This window comes from Myiozetetes cayanensis, unplaced genomic scaffold, assembly GCF_022539395.1.
Source record: "Myiozetetes cayanensis isolate MyiCay16 unplaced genomic scaffold, myiCay2020 scf10, whole genome shotgun sequence".
Classification (NCBI taxonomy): Eukaryota; Metazoa; Chordata; class Aves; order Passeriformes; family Tyrannidae; genus Myiozetetes; species Myiozetetes cayanensis.
Window position 1 is genome coordinate 876,872 of NW_026086605.1, and position 20,691 is coordinate 897,562.

Here is a 20,691-nt window from a genome sequence, read left to right on the forward strand (position 1 = left end):
CTCTAAATTTCCTGCCTGCCTAAGTGCTTGGATGCACACACAGTGCCTGCTCTAATGACTCAGTCATGCAAGCAGAGCTACCCAGGCTGACCCCCAGAGCCTCTCACTGCAGTAGGACCTGCCTTCTCCAGGAGGAACCATCCTCCAGCACCACACGAGATTCTAAACCCCTCAGAGTTTGAAATGCTCTGACTTTGTGTCTTTCCACCCCAGCCAGGCATGTTAGTCCAGTGCTCCATTTTATGTTTTTTCTTAGTAAGTTTTGGCTCCTCTCTAAACTAAACCTGCCACATTTCAGCTGAAACATCCCTGCCATCTGCACTGTGGCCCTGCAGGGTAACCTGGAGTTATCCTTACACACACACCTCTGCATTTCACAGGCTTGCTCACCTAAATTGTCACACCTGCCTTCTAACACAGGCTAACCAGAACCCTTCCCTTTTCCTCAGTGTTACTTCCTTAGTCCATTTTTTCTGGACTTCTGGTCACCCACGCTCCTTTTCTCCCTCCTCACCTCTTTTTGAAGTGTGGTGTCTCTGAACATGCTCCTTCAGATGAGGTTTTATTCCCCCTGGGCAGAGCTGAAGGATTATTTCGTATGCCCTACAGCCTCTATTTTTGATCAGTCAACCAAAAACCATGGCTGGTATTTCCACAAGGCACTTTTACTTCCCTTCAATGTGTGTGCTGAGAAACACCAGATCTTTTTCTAAAACATACTAAACAATTTTAGTAACTAGTTCAAGTCAGTATCCAGTGTCATGAGCTGTAGATGTTAGTCTGTTATCTCAGAAAATTCACATTTATGATCTACTCATATTTGTGGCATCTTCTAGCACCTCCTTTGTTCTGAATACACCTGAAAAACTCATTGACTTTTATTCCAGGAAAGGTTTTCTCAGATCCCAGCTTTTCCAAGTGACAGCACTGAGCCAGCTTGGGAAACCTGTCCCTTCACTGCTGGGTCTGCTTGTTTTTCGAGTGGCACATTTCATTCTCTGGGGCCAAGTGAATTCATAGGTCTGAGCACACCAAGGGACAGGAGTGTGCTGGGGTGGCTGAGGCACTGCTGTGGCCAGGAGTAAGAATAAAAAGTGTGCTGGAAGTGACTGAGGACGATCCAGCATCCCTGTGAAAGGCTGGAGGTGAAGCCAGAGCCTGTCACCTGCCGGAGGCTGCTGAGGGAGAGGGGACAGGGAGCAGATCCACCAGGACAAATCCTTCCCTGCTTGGTCAGTGGGGGAATATCTTCAAAGAGACAGAGAATGTCACCACTCCAGTTCAGCACAGTCACATCTGGCTACAGGGCTGGGAAGCTGTGTTTCCTCCAAGGCAGCAGAGCCCCACACACTGAACAAAGAGCAGCAAACAGGCAGCAAGAGCCAGGCAGCACATATCTGTTTATAAAGCACAGTTAGCAAATACTCAGAGAAAGTATTCCAGTCTCATTATCTTGTAATAAAATTCATATTTCCTCATGCACACCATCTTACTGTAGCATAAATATATCTAAATTAGATTACACAACTGTTCAGATAATTAAATAGCACACATAAATGTGAACTGGCACACTGGGAAATATACTGCACTGCTGTTTAAAAATAGCAGATAAAGCCATGCAAATAAGGCAACAGAATATAGTCCTGTAAGATTACAGAGATTATAAATTCAAGTACTCTGCCGTGGTGCTGCTGGAATATGGGGAGAAAGTTATTAGAAACAAAATGAATTCAGCAGCGCCTTGAACTCACTATCATAGTCTGGGGCAAGTTAATCACTTCATCCTCATCCACTAACACATTTATCCACCTACTAATTCTCTGCCTAATTAGAGAGAAATTCAGAGCTCTACTGGTCAGGGAGGCAGGGATTAGGGTTAAGAAAACACTTGTATTTGAAACCCCCTACCTCTGCTGGTTAGTGTGAAAGATCCTATAAGAAACTCCCACCCTAGCTAATCCATGACCCTCAGCAGGGAGGAGTGTTAACAATTTGGTTTAAAACTCACACTCTCAGACAAATGCATCAAAAACGGCTTTTCTTCTTTGATTTATAGGTATTACTTGTTTTTCCAAGCTCCATTAAGGACTCTTCATCATGTACTGCAAGGGGCATTAAGCACTGAAAGTTGTTCCCAGCTCTGTATTATTCAAAGGCAATTTACACTAATTATTGGAGTCCATGGTGTTACCCATACTCATAGAATGATCCATCTCAGCAGGCTAAAGTACTTTTGAAATGTTAATTTATTACTGAGGTATAAAAACGTCCTTACATTAAAGCTCAATTCTTTCTTAAATGCCAAGAGTTCTCTATTACTGATATATTGCATACTTACTGTTTATCTTAGATACAAGAATAAAGATATAATTTAATTTACTGTATAATAGGGCCTATAAAAGCCACCATTAACACAAATTGCGCTGCCTTTAAACTCAGTTACGACACAGATATTATTCTTGTTTTTCTTGTTTAGTGATTTTCTCAAGGCCCAGGCAAACAGAGCAGGCAGAGCTGCTTCATGGAGGTGAGGTTTCCAGACAGCTGAACAGCAAAGTGAAAAAAATGTTTAACTGCTGAAGTGTTCCACAGGTGAAGTGTTTCACGGATTCCAAAACAATCTCATTCACATTAAAGCACAGACATCAGTATGATATCACTGGTCTGAGGAAAATGCATCCACAAATTGGCATGAGAGTGCATCCCTGTACCAAATGCCAACAAAAACCCACTGAAGGCACCCAGTACTGAGTTAAATTCTGGCACAGAAGCTGCTGATTTTAGCAAGAAGAGTTTTGCCAGCGCTGAGCCACCACTTACAGGTTTTGTTTCTCTTGGTCACAGTGTGTGAAAATAGAGCCACGCCAACAAAAATTTATTTGACCCTGTGTTGACAAATGCCCTTGAACAATCAAGGGGATTATTTCTTAACTAGCTCAATCAACAACTTCTGACTTCACTCAAGAAGCCACCGATTGCAGTCAGTAGCAAGGAGCCCTGCCTTGGAAATGTCAGTGTCTCCTGATGCACAGGGAGTGTGCTGCAAATAAAAGAAAAGGTCCCTTTGCTTTCCTAAGTCCTCCCCAGGGTCCCAAAGATAGTCCTCACCCATTAAATGTGCACTGTTGTGAAATAAGACCATCTGCTTTATATCTGAAAAATCTAAATATCACGTAAACAAAGCTTGCCACGATAGGCTAAAATCTTTTTTTATCCAAATTTTTTTGGCAATGTGGAATTTGTTTGTGTAGCTGAAATACCAAACACAGCTTTGGAATAGCAATACTCTTGTTCTCAAACCCTGTCAAGATTTCTTGTGGCCTTGCCCCGGATTTCATTTACCCCACCCCAGGTCTCTGTCTGACCACTGAAGTTACCCCTTCCTTGCCCACAGTAGTTCCTGAAGTGAAAGGAGTGACCAAATAAACTTTTATGCCAAGGTAAGTCTTGATTACAAACATCACAGTGTTTACCCAAACAAATCTGAATTCCAGAGCAATGACTTGGCTCCCTAAGCCGGTCAATGCACTGCAGTGCCCGGGAGTTAGACGGTTTGCAAAGCAGCAGCAATTCCATGTGGGAAGCCTTGTGCTCCTTTGCATGCTGAGATTCCACACACAGGGCTGGAATTTGCATGCACAACAGTCTGCATACATTAAGGATTTTTTTTTTTTTGCATAAAAGGCCCGGTAGATGCCAAAGAAATGGCTTGTGTACAAAACCAGAGTAATCCTACCTGCAAGTCAGACCTTTAGATAAACAAGCTTCGCTTATATAAAACAACTCCTAAATTATGAAAATCTGCTTTAAAGGAGTGTATGTTCTCACGAAACGTGTGACTGATCTTGACAACGATTCCCACAACAAAAGAGAACACCCCACAAACTTCTCCTGTAAAATAGATGTCATGAATTGGAAGTGAGGCATATTCTTACTTTGCAGCACAATCAGGAAAAAAAGACACTATCAATCATATTTAATCTTCTCTTAGTCACTGGGTATGTATTACTTATGGTGTCTCTTTTATTTTAAGAATTTGTGGGCACAGCTAATCCTGGGCTACTTCACCACCAATTTTATGTGAAGAAGTCATCCTTAGCTGAAATCCAGCTGGGAAGAAACAGGCTGAAGAAGAAAATGTAAATAATATTCTTGTCAGAAAACCTTACTGTATCACAAACTGTTTTGCTTCTGCCCTTTAGTCCAAGCAGACTTTTTTGCACGTCTTGCAAAACTGACTCAATTCTCTTCCACAACAAAATGGTTTGGGAGATAAATATAGGTCAGGTCATTTTAGGCAGTGAAGCGAATTCCAGGCTGCTCCAGGCTCACCTTTACCCACATGGTAGTCTAGGAAAAGAACTATTTGAAGTTCTGTGAACTTTCAGTAGTCACTGGCTGGCATGGGCTCAGCAGCACGAAAGGGCAAACTGAAGCAGTTGGTGATGAGTTGGAGAAATTTGGGACCTATGGAAAGCACGCTGCAGATCTCCCTGTAGGAAATAATTTCTACTGCTGAATCACTGGGAATTCCCTCAGAAAATGGCAAAAGCAGCAAAGGAACAATGTCCAGCCAAATCTTCAGCTTCACTTCTAAAAGTCTGACTTAAAGACAATGTAGCTTCTTTACTGGGAATACATCTAGGACATAAACATCTTGAAGTGACTAAATATTCATCAGATCGTGACACCCAGGACTTGGAGAAGTTTAAGCAGCAAACTAGCCATCAGTATCCTCTTTCCCCCTACAGTTATTCCTCGTAGTTCAATCCCTCCTCCCCCTTTATTTTATGTCAGCAATTACTTAAACTCTTCTTTCAAGAGAACAGGGTTCAAACAAAACAAAATGGAAAATTCTCCTTATTTCTCAAGAAAAACAAGAAGCTTGTCCCAGAGCTTGGGTTTATGCACTCACTACAAGCAGCAGTTCAGTTTTCAATGACCATGGCTTAGTACAGAGTAAAAATTTCATGGTAGGGCCCTAAGAAACATTTCAGGTTTCTGGAGAGAACAGATACAGATAGAAATCTAACCGAAATTCCAGTCAACCAAATGGCTGTCAGATCAAGTACCTAATGAATATGTTTTGCCTTATTAGACAGAAATAATTTTTAGAAATAGTCACGAGAAAAAAACCCTGTCAGCAATCTTGCTTGTGTTCATTTAATTTTTCAGCCATAGTAGTACATTTTATTAAAAGAGTACATTTGCCTCAGACAATATCAACAGGTTTGCCCAACAGCATCGAGCCAGGTATTCTGTATTTTGTAAATTCATGAGGATATTGCTGTGCTGCCATTCAGATCACAGAGAACTTATGCATTATATATGCAAGGCTAGTGGCACCAGTCAGCTCTTTTTCTAATTAATACATGTCAGAGCAAATTATTTGGAGGAGGGAAATAGACCAAAAATGAGAGAAAAGGAGATTTCTGCACAATTGCCGATTGCAACATGAAAACTGGGCTCATCTGCATAATATTAATGATATGAAATATGCAAACAGATGTTTCTCTCATTAAATGCTGTATGCAAATAACGCTAGGAGGAGTGGTAATGTTGTTTCAGGGTTGAGAGATCGTGGGGGGTAATTAAAGGTTAATCCAGTTTTCAGTTCACAGACTGTAAGACATAAGTGGTTGTAAAGAAAAATTGTCACTTAACCTTCATTATCCGGAGCATATGGATTTTCCTTCTAGAATAACAAAAACATATATGTATTTATCCATATTTTAGTACCAAGTAAGGAGCACATCACTAGAGGAGAACAGACAGTATTTGTTGATACGAACGCCGTTCAGGACGTGCCGGAATGCATTAATTAGGGAAAGCAGAGTTTGATCAGAAGTTCACAGACCACAATCTAAACGCTGTAATCTCACTAAATATATTTCAATTGCTGAGATGCTGTCAAATGTGAATAGAAAACCATCTGAAGTACTGGTGGAGCAAGTCCCCCGAACAATGAAAAGCCTGATGTTTGAGAGCCCGCGCGGGTTTCCCGCAAGCCCTGAGAGGCGGATGGGACCATCAGCAGCAGGCTGACAGCCCTCACTTCCCCTCAGAGTATCCTGCTGGGTGGATTGAAAGCAGCAAACATTTTAGCACTTGGATCTGAGTTCAGCACTCCAGATGAGCCATTGCCACTCGGTGCTGGCAGGAGAAAATAAAGTGCTAAGTGTGTGCGCTGCAGTGCAGCCCCGCTCTTCAGCAGCACCGCTTTGTGCTGAGGGGGAGGCAAGGCCAGTGTCAACTGCAGCAGCCACAGGTGGGGAGCAGTAGGAAGAAGCAAAGAAATATCTTGATTTGTGCAACCCTCTCTATACAATATCTGGGTGAAAATCGATGTGGGCTTGGGGTAGTGCGAGTGAGAAATCAAAGAGGAGCTGAGAGGTTGGCCTTGGATCCGGGGACCACAGCACTCTCTATTTCCAAGGCTGTGTGGTGTTTTACTTAAGATCTGCTTCCAGAAGTCTTGCAAATTATTTCCTTAAATATGGAAAAAGACCAAGGGTTTATGTGTGTCTCTGCAGTGTCTGTCACCATCTGGCTGTCCCCACTGTCTCTCTCACTCCTCCCCCAGTAACCAACACCACCAGACCTTCCATCTGTGCCTCACTGGTTCTCTGGGTTGGGAAACCAGTCCCCCTCCCTTCTGGCTGCTCAAGCTCCTGTTTGTGCACCACATCACACGAAAGGACCACGACCACACCAACCTAACCTCAACATTTGCCTTGGTTTCCTGGGCTGAATAGCTCAGATTTGGCCCAAAAACTTTCAAACAGCATTGAGTATAATACAGCCTCAATTTAAGCTATCATGACTCTTCTAGCTCTAGAATTTCACTACAGAATTTTTAAAACTTTTCATTAATTGAGGGTACAAAAAAAAAAAGATGTTTAAAATGTGTTATAGGAGATAAAAATTGTCAGACTTATATCTTTGCATTCATGTGAACATCCTGTGGCATAAATTCTGCTTCATAAAAATTTCCCTTCTCAGTGGTTTTCACAGCTATTTACAGGCTGCTTCCATTTGAAAAAGGTCTGATATCCAAGGGAAAAAAAGCCTGCTAAAACAGCACTTTTCTGAAGTTGAACACTGCAGAGAGATTTTACTACACGGTATTTTGTCCTGAATGGCTCCAGCAAAGCATGAGAGTTATCTTCCTCCCCTTGAGTGTGCAAGGATGATGCACTTTATGGGCCACTGTATTCAGCCTGCTGCACGTTGAAGGGTAACCCAGGGGTCACCTGTAGTACCCTGGAAAAGACCTTGACACATGGAAAGTTCCACTTGCTCTGTGCTCAGGGCATGGGGAAAACCCTCCCTCCCACCCTGCTTGGGGATCCGCCTCGCTCAGAATCCCAGCCCTGCCTCATCATCCCCCAGTGCCCTCCCACCCCTCTGCCTCCCTCAGCAGGTGAAGATGGAAAGTTGTCCCCGTGAGGTCTGAATGAGTTGTGGTAAATGCCACCTGACCCTTGTTAAAGCAGATTACAAGTATCCCCTCGAAACGTCACCATGCATTTACAGAGGGAGCCGTACAAAAAAAACCTCAGCCATCAGATTTCTCCTTATCAAAATGTACATTCAGGGCAAGCAGAGGTAGGTAACTGTGCAAGCACTGAGGGTTTGGTCCAAAGCTCACAAGAACCTAAGAAAATGTCTAACAAAATTTGCATTCAGACAGCTCCGTGCAGCCCCTGACACCCCTGTCTCACACACGTGTGTGCACACAGGTGTCCACAACTGCAAACACACTCTGACATCTCCAGTTACCTGAGAGAACCTGTGGAGGATGGAAGGGTGCAAGGCCCAGGATTTGGGCGTGCAATAAGAGAATAAATAGGTATGAAAATCTATTTATTGCCAGCAGAGTTTTGAACGTCCGATTGCTGCAGTTTTTTAGAGCAACACAAAGATCTTCCCTGGCTTCAGCCATATCCAAAGGGATTAATTTGTCACTCTTCAAAAACAACTCATTGGAGGAATGCCCTCTTTGATTCTTTATTCTCACATTAATTAGGAGCAATAAGTACAGTAGATGCACTCAGTACTTAAAAAATTGGTAGAAATAAATCTGCCAGACATCTCAAGAGGGACGGGAAGATCTGGCTGTTCCGGGTGGGAGCCTCCAAAATGTATCCTGTTAGTGGGACAGTCTGTCCAAGCCCCCCACCCCATCCCCAGAGCTGCCCCTCCACAGCCTGCCAAGCTTGTGAGACACCAGGAGGGGACTGTCCAGAGGGGCCCATGGTGGGGCTGCAGGAGGCACCAAGGCCTGGCTGGGCTCTTCACCACTTTTAAGGCACATGTTCTTTCCTGCAGAGAACCCACAAGCAACCCCCAGCCTGCTCCTCGTGCCCAGGTCCTTTGTGGTGGCTTTGCCATTGTCGGCAAGTTCCCCATAGCAGAGGAGCTGCCTCTAGAACACAGGGGGAAAAAAGAGAGAAGAATATTTTGTACTGAAGTATAAAATAAAAGTCAATTTGATCCTTATTCAGGAAAAAACAAACAAACAAACAAACCCAAAACAAACCACAAACACACCAAAAGATGAGGTGACTGAAAACTCCAGAGAATCATTCTGGCAGGATTGAACCAAACTCTGCCTTCTCCACAGCGGGTTTTCGAGGGGCTTTGTTGCTCTCTTGAGTCCCTCTTGCAAGCACTTCTCTCACTTGGGGACCCCCTTCCCATCAGTGGGATGGCTCAGCTGACACAGCCATCCAGTGGCTCTGGGGAGTGATGTCCCCCAGCATCCCAGCCAGGTCAGCTGGGAATGCTGCCCAGAGAGGGCTGGGGAACCTCGGGGGTGCCAGATGTGCTGGCAGTGCTGACACCTCCACCTCCCAGCCTGTCCTCAGCCCCCCTGGCCTTTCATCCTGCTTGTTTAAGGTCATTACTACGTGTGTTTCCTCCCTGCTGCTTCTGCTGGGGCGGAAAAGGCTTTGGCCTTCACTTCACCACACATAATAAAGAAAAAAAATCTGGTTTAAAAACACCACTTCTTCTATACTTTCAAAGGCAGGTTGTAGGGTGAGAGTCAGGAGAATGGTCCCTACTTGGCAAGCAAGATAATAACGATGAAGTTGCTGCAGGGAAATCTCTTGTTGAGTCTCCCTGAGAACTCTTTGTTCCCTCGGTAGTAAACAATTATCTTGTAAAGATACTCTGCTGTCCTCACCACTCACCCTCCCATAAGATATTAAACACCCCCAAAAAGCAGCCCAGTTGGGTGCAAAGAATGGATTTTGTTTCAGAGGGTGGGAATTTGTAACTCTTTAAAGACGTTTAGTGCTGATTAAAACCTCTGCAAGCCAAAGAAATATATAGCACTGTTTTCCAAGAGGGGATGAAGTCAGTCTGATTTTCAAGTGTTTTTTAACATGTTAAAATATGCTTTTTGATTCTTAAAAGTCAGTGCTTAGTACTGGTGGAAAACAATTGTTTGTACTCCATGGAGCAAAGAAAATTCAAGTGACTTTAAACTACAAAAATATCTCACAGTATAATAAAAAATGCATCTTCATATTTTACCGGAAAACCTTAAAATTAAGGATTTTTTTTTTTTAAGTAAATTGTGGAGGAAAACATATAAGCAATATGGAAATCCTTCATTTAAAATCTGCCTCACAGTCAGCAGTGTGTTGATTTGAAATGCCCTGCCTTTCTAACTGTTCCCCTCCTCCTAATAAGCATTGCATCCAATTTGTATGTTATTCTGATGAAATGGTTTAAGCGAGAGAAAATGAGTAGTTTGAAAAATAAAGGAAAGTTCTACAGAAGAAATGAAGTGCTATCATTGAAATCTTTATTTATGTGAAAAGAAAGGGCTAAAACATTACCTCAGAATTCAAGATTACAACATCAGTAGGATATAAAGTAAATCCATTCTCGTAGTGAAACATCAGAAACCATAATCCTTTTTCAAAGACCTTTTGTTATTTTAATGTCTGACAAATTATGCTTTTTTAAAAGAAGAAAAACACTTAGATTTAAGAGGTTTCTTTTACTTCAGTAAAAGTAGTTTCACTATTTAAAAGTTTTAATTTTCTGTAACCAATAGTATTTACTATGCTGGCTAAGTATTAAGACAAGAGTAAGGTTGTTTTAGCCTCAATAGGACCAAGTACAAAGTTGCCACCAAAGACTTTTGCATCGAGTTGTTATGGCAACTTAGTGCTCTAAAAAGTATTAAGTTTTAGCAAAGGGTTTTGTTTTGTTAATTTGGTTGCTTTTCCTTCAGGTTTTGAAGTTGTTAAGTGTTATAAAAATGTCACATCATTATCATTCGAATGATGGGAGGTCTCAGAACATATTTAAAACCTGTTCATGTTGCAGGACATTCCAGGATGATGTCCAAGGACCCCCAACCCTGCCTAGAGGGCGAAGCCCTTGAGCTCAGTATGAGCACAGGAGTCATTCCAGAGTGATCCCAGCACAAACGACGAGAAAAAGAAACAAACTACATTATTTACCTCCACTGCACTAAAGGAGAGACAGGGTGCATGAAGGGGTAGAAAGAGGCACCCAGCATCTCTCTCTCATGTGTTCATGTTGAAAAAGCTTAAACAACACATTCCCCATGGGTGTTCTGGACTCCTGACATCCCATGAAGAGCTGGCAGAGCGAAACAATCCCCTGATTGCTCTGAGCCAAGGGGCAGGTTTGGGCTGGTGCAGACAAGGCAGGAAGTTGTTGTGGGAAGCCTATTTAGATCCTCCAGGGAAGAGACAGAACTGAGGGCTTAAAACCCCAAAACGCCATGAATGAATTGTGTCTTTTTTCATATTGACAGATTTTCAGAATTTTGAAGTAAAGCTGGTAACTATGGGGAGATTGTGTTGTTTTTATCAGAATTTTGGTTTATTGTTTTTTCCTCATGAGATGTCTCAACTCTTTCCTTTCCTAGTTTTCCTACTAAGATCTTTTTAAACAGAAAGATGGATGGAAAGAAATTGGGGAAATTGAAAAGAAAACCAAAATTTTTGAAAAAAACCTCCTGACATTCATGTGACTATAGCAGTTTTGGAAGGCAACAATGAATTTATTTTGCAAATCCAAAAATATTTTGGCATTTAAAACAGTATTTCCTTTCTTTTGCAGAAGGGGGTCAATCCACTAAATACCCACATGGCAAGCATCACAATGAGCTTTGTCCACCAAATTCTGCTGAAGATTTCTTGCATGAACTTGGGCAAAGCACTTAATTTGCCAGTTTCTCAGTGCACTGTTTGTGCAATGAGAACAATAGCACTTCCTTTTTCTCAGCCTTTGTCTTGTTTATTGAGATAGTCACTACTCCAGGGAGTACACAATCTCTAATTATGAACAACCAGCATAATAGCACCCTGATCTCGAGGACCTCCCGCAACACAAAGAGCTAATAATCATCACAAGTCGTCTGTTCTGATGCATGGTCTGCAAGAGTTATGAATATTAACACATGCTGGAAAGTTCTGTTTAATTTTATGTCTTTGAAAGAAAATAAAAGCCTGTTTTTCCCACTGCTGCCATTTATACAGGCTTATGCTTTCCAGGAAGCTCCTGCCTTTACTTGCCTTCCTCCTCCTTTTCAAAAGAGGAATAAAAGTCTCACTGAATAAAATAAAGATTATGAATGGCCAGTCTTTCCCTTCCTACCAGTTACTGTCACCCAGGAAGGTGTAGCAAAGGATGTCCACGTTATCCTTTAGTTTCACAGAGATGTGCAGAGATCTGCCAGCTGCTGGCCATATGCTTAATCCTGACAGGAATCATCTACATTCCGTGTTGTCTGTACATGACTGACTCCCTGTTTGTGTATTTTTACTCTATTATAGCGTATTGTAAATCCAGCTAGCTTTACTTCTATGGTTAGAATCCAAATCCTCCCATTTCTGAGGGTGTTTCTTTACTCAAATGAAATTCCACTGTGAATTCCATCCTGGAAAATTCATGTGGCAACAAGTGGGATGAAAACACTAAGATTTCATACCAACCTATCGAGCACGGAACAAAAGGTCTATGGAATTTGATTTACAGTGACAGCCCTTCTTTAGAGTTTGTTTTTTATTGATGTGATAGCACACAGAGTTTCCCATCAGGTCCTGATCATTGGCCCTGTCCAGAATCTCTGCCCACAGAGTGGCTCGTGTGGAGATCCATCCCAGGCATGGCAAGGCTGGGAATGGATTCCTTCACTCCCCTCACCACCCCTTATGGGAGGGACTGAGAAGCAGGGAATGATGAAGTGAATTGCTCACAGTCAGAGGAAATAGTCGACCTGGGAATTGAGTTCCAGTTGCTCAACTCCCCAGCAGCAGCCAAACCACAGGCTATTGTTTGCTTTTGAAGCCTGTGGACATCTCCAGATATTTGAAGTCAGATTTCATGAGTGGACTCACTATGAACATACTCATCTTAGAATGATCCAGCACTGCACAACACCAGGGCAGGCTTTTATACTCCCAGGCCATGGTAAATCTCTGCTATAAAAGCATTCTAACATGCTTTTTACATGGCTTATTTTTCAGGAACACATCCCTTGGGGATGCAGTTTGTTTCCTCAGGACTCAACTTAAACATTCTCACGTGGTAAAATGAAGTAGGAGGACCCAGTGAAAGGAGCTCTCATTTCTCATTTAATTTACTACCTAATACTCAGCAGCCCAAGATTTATAAGGCACTACAGAACTGTCTACATGTTTCCCCTTGTGGCAGATAGCAGATAACTGTTAATAGACTTGCTTAGAAAGTTTATTTAAAGGAAGAACTTAACTGTATTATTTTTCATGGAGGTGTGAACATTGCTTAAGGAGCTTAAGTCTCCATGTATGAGTATTATCAGATTGGTTCATGAGGATGTTAATGTGCATTAATATGAAACTCCAGAACCAGCTTTCTACTGCTATATGTAGATAGGGCCATTTTGTAAATAATGCCCTTTCTGATATTGCAGAGTTCTGGGATTGCTGCACATATTATTATTCCCAAATATAATAATATTAACCTGTAACACACACCTTCTCCATCCTCCTTCTGCAGCTCCAGTAAAATCCCCCCAAAAGCATCCCTGCAGAATCATCTCCCCTGCAGCTGCACCTGCACCTGCCTCAGGAGGGTTTTGTCTGCCCTTCTGGTAAGGACCACGAAGATGTTGCAGGAAAACAAAGGTGCTGGAGGGGCTCCACACCACTGCTCACTTTCACTTGCCAGATGGGCCCAGGTACTTTCACCTCCTGGTCCTACTTTAAACCTTTAGTACAGCAGCAAGGAGCTCACCCTGTGGGATGGGCTCTGCTTTCCACGCACTGTGACAGAGATGTGATGTCTGACCCCTTCCCACGCAACTGAGCAAATTTAGAACCTCTGGCCTTCAGGAAGAGGGAAAGGTACACACACAGCACTGCTCAGCACTTCCCAGGATTTATCCCACTCTGCACATGCTGTGTGGTGATGAAAACGTGATTAAAGGAGCGTATATTACATTATGTCCAGCTTTAGAGAAGTATTTTAATGGAACAAAGACAGAGCCATACATTTTCTTTTTTTTTTTTTTTCTTTGGTTTAGCTGTAAGCTTCACCTCCTGGTATTTACAACCTGAAGCTCTCCAATATTGGGTTGGCTAATAGGATCCAGACAATGAAGCTGACTACAGGGAAAAGCAAGAGACTGTTTTAGTTTCACCAGCCAAGGAGAAGAAAACACCCAGCTTGATAAATGGTGAGAAGTATATTAGATGTTAAAAAATATTTCATTTTTAATAATCCTGGGTGTTACTGACAACCCAGGTAGAAAGCAAAGTTCATTTCTTCAAAATATATTTAATCTGACAGTATCCCTTTAATTAAGTAGCAATTTAGATTTTCTTCTCCTCCACATACAAAGCTTTAATGAAACATGAAAGCCACGAAAGAAATTTGAGTGTGTTTCATGGCAAGGCATGAGGACTGATTTTCTGTTTAAATTCACAGACAGTAGCTTTACAAATAACATTTAATATTTGTCGGAAGTATTATCTGCCTCTTCCCCTCACAGCATTACATTACCAAGGTAATCAGTACATGAGAATACACGATTTCCTGGCTACTGTATTGAATATGCACCTTTAAACAAAGTTAGACTTGGGAATTTACCCATATCTTAAAATGCTAATCTAACAGTAATTAAAAGGCCAGAGAACGCGCTTTGATGGGTTCTGGTTGGTAGCATATGGCAGATGAATTCAGATGGCATGCAGGACTGCAGCAGAATTCCAATGGCAGAGCTGCAGAGGGCTGGGGGAAGCCAGGGAGGTGGTGCAGGGGCAGGGAGGAGGCAGAGCTGCAGCTCAGCCCGCTCTGTGTGGGTGCTGCCATCCTCCCTCAGCGTTCCCAGACACAGCCTGTGCTTCTCATCTCAGCTGCTTTCCAAGCAAACATTTGGGTGCTCCTGCATCCCACCCACCCTCCCTCTGATGGATACACCTCCTTGCTGTTCACTGTGCAGTGCTGGGCTCCTCCCTGGGGAGGAAAAGCCACCTGGTAGCATTTCCTTTCTCCCACCAACACAGGTCATTCCTCCAACCCCTTAAGCCCCACGAGTATCTGTTGTTAAAGGAGCATAAAGAGATCAGGTAAATATTCCTAGATGAGACTCTGTGTCCAATATCTCCTGTAAATAACTCTGTCTTGTAGATCTTGCTGTCTTAGAACTAGGGGAAAATTAAACCCCAGCTTGTAATGCAGTTTGGAGGTGGTCTATGAACTTGCATGTGCACGACCCTTTTTGAACTGACTGCAGCCCTCTTCAGAGGCACTTATGGCATGATGACATGCAAGAAGCTAACTGAACTGCCTTTACATTCCTTCTTCCCACATGAGGAAAGCCAAAATTCAATTCATGATAATTAAAAAGTTTGGTTAAAAGAGGTCATATTTTTGAAACAGTCTTCTTAGGTGTCATTCTAAAAGGATTTGGAAGTTGGAATTTCCATGTACCATTACTTACCTGCCTATGTAAAGCAGACTCAGTCCTTCCTTCTTTCACAGATGGCAGAATTCATGATATTCCTTATCCCTATTGCCCTCCTAACCCTTTATGGAGGGTTCTCCCTATAGGTAGCAGCTCAATTTTGAGCATCCCATCGAGACTGAAGGGCACTCTTCCCACATCTATGGAAATATCCCAGCCACTGAAGCACCAGGAACCCCAGGGTTGACTGATCCTCCCTAAAAGCGCCAAGTCAGTGTGTACAAATAATTAAATTCCCACTGGATCAAAACACTGCCTGTGCTTCGGGGTTAATGCACAAGTTCATTCACAGCCTCCCTGTGAGGCAGTGGCAAAGTTTGAGTGGATTCCCATGCACACCCTGGCAAAACCAGAGACTGCCACTGAGCAAAGATCAGCAGCATTTTAACAGAGGGAGCTGGGATGGCTCTGCATGTTTGAAAATCTGGCTTGGAGCACTTTTTCCAGGGTCTCACAGTGAAATGGTGCCAGTGCTGGATGCTGAGCTCTGCTCTGTTGAGGAAAGTCTACCCTGATTTTTTCAAACAGGGCTTAGGGATGCTCAGAAGGTTTGATGGAGTGGGCAGAGCACGAACAGAGCTGCACAGATCTGGGACTGCAGCTGGCTGGTGCAACCCAGGCTGTACTGAGGACAGGATGATCTTAGTCTGGCCTGCAGAGGACCATGGAAGAATATCCAGAGTCCCAATCTGCACCTTAAAAACAAGATGAGATTGCCCTTGCAAGGGGGTGGGGGAGACAGTTTCTTCCAGATTGTTCTTTTTCCCTTTGTGAGGGAGGATCTTATTCTGAGCACAGCTGACTTGTTAGATGAAGAAAATTCTCCCAGTCACAAGTTCTGCTTGATCTTACTATCACAAACTGTGTGTGCACCTCTAACATGTTCCTTGAATGCCACTTCTGTGTTCCCTGCTCTTCGATCAGAGATAAATGAACGAAAGGCAGCATGATGCCTGTTATCTAAAAAGATTCAGGTAGAGCAAGTATCATAGCACAATCAGGGGGCTTGAAAATTGTATTTTCCTGAAAAACACTTCTACTTGCCTTCTTGGATCACACACAGAGGAAGTCCAAGGTCTAGAGGGAGAAAATAACTCTCAGTAACTGAACGTTTGAACATTCATACAGGATTAATTACTTGTTTTATTTTTTTTTCTTTAATTGTAAATGATTGTACTGCTAGCAGAAGTGGAAAGTAAAGACTCTGATCTATGCCTGGCACTTAGTACATGCAAATACTCTGCAAGTTTTCCCTATCTTGAAGAATTTCAGCATAAACTACAAAGGCAAAGTGGACTGAACCGATCCCTGGAGAAAACATGTGCAACTCCACTTCTATAAAAAGACTGCTTGCTTCAATAGATCTGTCCCCATTTATCCTCAGGATGAATTCACACATTTTTTTCTATTATTAGATGGACATCCTATTTCTAATGGAGTCTATGTGATCTAAGCACTTTCACTGATTTTTTTTTTTTTCCTAGAAGTAAAATTCCCTGCTTAGAGGATGAATTGCATTGCTGAGCAGAGCTGTAAGGATCAGTTGAGGTACATTAACATTTGCAGTGCCATTATGCCAGGTCTGAAATGCTGGGCTATACAGGAAATTTCAAACAAAGCATCTGCTCAGTCTTGGTAAAGCAAATCTTTTGTCTGAGGAATATTGCACGAGCAAATTAGTGCACCAGGGGTTAGACTGCTCTCCAAATGTCACCAAAAAGCAGGAATTCCACAACAACTAAATAACACAGGAAGAACTGTGAATTTCCAACAGTTATTCCCCAAAACCTGTTTTCACAAAAATTTGCATCCTAGATGTCATTGTGGTTCATAAATTTCTACTTAAGACAATAATTTAGTCAATTGAAATATTCGATACAAGACAAAGGCAAAACGTGTAAGACCAGTGGGTTATGAGCAGTGGAAAGTAGATGCTTAGAGCAGATTAGGTGTGAATCACAAGGGTTGCAGCCAGGCTTTCCCTGTATAAAAGTCAAATGTCAGGCTGCCTGTGCTTGGTTATGATTAGCATGAGATCAACTCCCTGTATTCTGTGACTCACATTCTCCACAGCCTTGGCCAGCTTTCCTAACCTGTCTGTGCTCTTATTTGGGGGAGGAAAGGTGTATTTACCCTCAGGCACCCCTCAGTGAGCAGTCCTGACTCTGAGCTGTGTGCATGGCCAGCGGGACAGCGATGAACAGTGTTGGACCAAGGGTCAATACATCTCCAGGAGCACTTTGTTCACATCTGTGCAGGCAGGACACGTTCTGCCCACCCCAGAGGGAGCTCAGACACGCCAGGCAGAGGTTGTGCTACAGCTTGATTTTCCACCTTGCATGAGCACAGGGAGGCACGTTCAGAAGACAGCCAGGATTCCAGAGCAGCCTCACCAGATCACACTGCTGACCTGAGTGGTTTGTATAATCCAGGAACTCCCTGCTTCCAAAGCAAGGAGCTGTGTTGATGAAGGTCTGTGCACTCTACATGGCCTATTTGGTAGTTTTGCAGCTCTCCCCAGCCCCTGTCCAGAGCTGGCAGCAGTGACTGGTACACCTCTGGAAGCAGCATCTGGTTATGTCATGTGACAGCAATGAAAGGGACCCCTGGGCTGTGATAAGCTCCCACTGAACCACACAACAACCTTCCTGGGAAGGTCTTCTTTGTTATTACAGCAGGAGTTGTGTGGAATTCCACAGAGCTCACATGCTGAAATACAAACAACAACGAGGCAGCCTTGAGTAAGCTGTTTAACACCTCCCTGTACCTAAACAACAGCAAGGGATGCACCCTCAGCTTGTGGAAACCAAGCATGTTTTTCAACAGACAATCTTTCTCACCATTGACAGCAGAGGAGCTGGAAGAGTTTCCACCACATATTTGCCTTCCTTTATCTCTGGTCTTGCAGCCTTTTCTTGCTTTCAGTTCCTCCCTTCCTCTTTCCCACAGTTCAGTTTACCCTTTTCCTTGCATCAAAGAAATAGGATCTGAAGCCTGGAATCACAACACTCCCTTCTCCACAACTCATTCCACTTCAGCTTACTCAAGGCTGTGAGAAAGCAAACAATCCAGAAACCCCAGAGGTAAGACCCAGATTTTTTGATGGAGCCCATTAAATCCAGTGAGAATCCCATTTTGAGGATCTGTAAATACCTGCTAGAACTCTGGCAGCATGCAGTGCTGGGACCAATGAATATTAATGCAGAAGAACTGAGCTCAGGCACCAGCAAAGCAGTGAACACTTAGGAGAGCTCCTTCTACACAGGCTGTGTCAGCTTTAAGTGCTACATTATGTTCAGCAGCACCAAGCACAGCAGTCCCTGCTTAATTTTCTCCACCTAACAGTTGCCTTCAGAGTTTAAAGATTTATACACCCTTGTGCACTCAGCATTGAAACAGGAGCTAATTTCCATGCCCCTTAGCAAATGCAGGTCCATGTCTCCAATCCTTTGTTTTCACACAAATTTTGTCACCCTTATTTGTTCCACTCTGACCAGTTTTGGAGTAAAGGATCTTCTTGATTGAGGGCAGCAGAATATGATCCCCAGGCTGTAGTCTGTGGCTAAATTGTGCCACTTTCATGATGAAAGAGTCTGGCAATATATTCCTAGAGCATGGGTTTTTTGATTGAATCAGAAAAGAAAAAGAAAATTAATTACATCAGATAATTCTATGCTTCAAATTCATATTTAACAACAACGTCCAGCATTATCATCAGCTACCCAAATCAATGAAGGTGATTCCAATGGGAGTACTGTGAGACTAAAATGAGCCCTTGAGTACAGTAGGACCTGGGATAATGTGAGAGGTTTACACCCTCCCTCTTTCCTCTTCTAAAGGAAGCTCATCCTGCCTTTTTCTCACCTCCACTCCCCAATTAGCTTTACGCAACTATTTGTGGACAGGCACTCTAAACTAAATCACTGAAAGGAACTGCTTTAAAAATACACCCTTTTTCCTTTAGGAAGAAGCCACTGGAAAGCAAGGAGAAACTGTTCCAACACACCAGGCAGGTAACCTTGAGGCCCGACCCCAAAGGCAGGCAGTCCCCACCTGGCTGGGAGATGGGACACAGATCTTTAAAAAGCCTGCTAAAGGCATGACATGAAATGGCAGCCCCACAGAGCCTGGAAAAACACGCTGTTGCTTGACAAAGTGCACCCAAATCCCTTCCCTGAGCTGTTCTTTAAAAATTAAAGTGACCTAAAGCTGAGCGTATTTTAAAGTGTTGTTTGTTAAACAAACAAACAAAAAACACAGCAAGAGAAGTAAAGGAAATAATTCTTAACCAAGAGTATTGTGTGATGTATTTCTGCGAGAAAGGCCCTTGGCATTGCTGTGGTGAAAGTAGAGGACATTTTGTAAATGCATTTCTAGAAACAGAAAAGCATTCAAATTGGAAAAGCCCGTCTGGCTGACTCTCCCCCTTTGCAGCTTGTGTACTCCTCCAGCAGATAACAGAGGACAGCTCTTGCTAGCAGGCTGCTCTCCACATTCTCTTCATTAACTCTGGGAGAAATAAAAGCTCCCTTCGACATTGTTTGATGGTAATTAGAAGCTGAATCAGGAAATGTGTCAACCTGACGACGTTCCTTGGGTGTTTACAGTTTATTCTGGCACATTACACCTCGTTTTATTTAGGGCTTTCTTAGAAACCTCTGTTATTACAGGGAGTGTAGTTGGAGGAGCTGGTGACATACTTGGAATATAATTGTGGAGAAAGGCGTTTTTATAAATTCCACACAAGTGGAATCAAGTGTTGAAAAAAATCTCAGTGCTCCCTGGCTCTGCTGGGAATCTTTTCAATTCACAAAATTGGATGATTTTTCATCGCAGATACAGATGATTCAACAGAATCAACATTATCAGAGAAGATGCAGACTGTTTTTCTTTATCCCTTTGAGCAGCACTGGTAAATTCACAGTGCTAGCAGTTTGGAATTAATGGTCTCTACCAGTAGAGGCCAAGTAGTATTTCGGTCTTAAAGAAGATCTGAGAAGTTCTCTACATAGGAAGCTTTAAAATACCCTAAACACTCTCTAGCTAGGAGTCCACAGGCAGCATTACACTTCACCCTGTGTCTGAATGTGCTGTTTGGGCTGGATGAATGTTGCTCATTTCAGACAGGCTCTGAACAAAATGATGAACAAAACTCCCTCTTGGGCTACCAGAAAGCAGGCAGTTCTCACTTGGCTAAGAACCCTTATTTCCACACCTGTTTTTTCTACTACACTGTAAGTATTGCAACCAGCTACAGCAAACATTGCCAAAGGCTGATTCACCAGGACAGGGAACACGGAAACACAGCCGCTCATTTCCACCTGTGCTCTCTTTAGGCTGGCCTGAAGTCACTTCCATCGGGGTGACTCAAGCAGTCAGCACACCTGGGAAACTCCCAGAGACATGAACACACTCTGCAAGTCAGGATGATGATTCAGTAACTGACATGCTTCTCCAACTTGGAACTCAACCATCATCTTGTCATGACACCGTCTTTTCACTGCAAACAGCTCTCTCCTTCCTCACACGGTGCCCATCGCATTTCTGAGCAGAAGGAAAGAGCATGACAAGAGCAATCACATGCAAAATCTGCAGAGCTCCTTTTCTAAAGCTGGCTGTTTGCATTTCTTAGAACCTTTGTAACTCTTACACTTTTTGAGGACAAAACATTATATTGCAGGTCTGGTTCC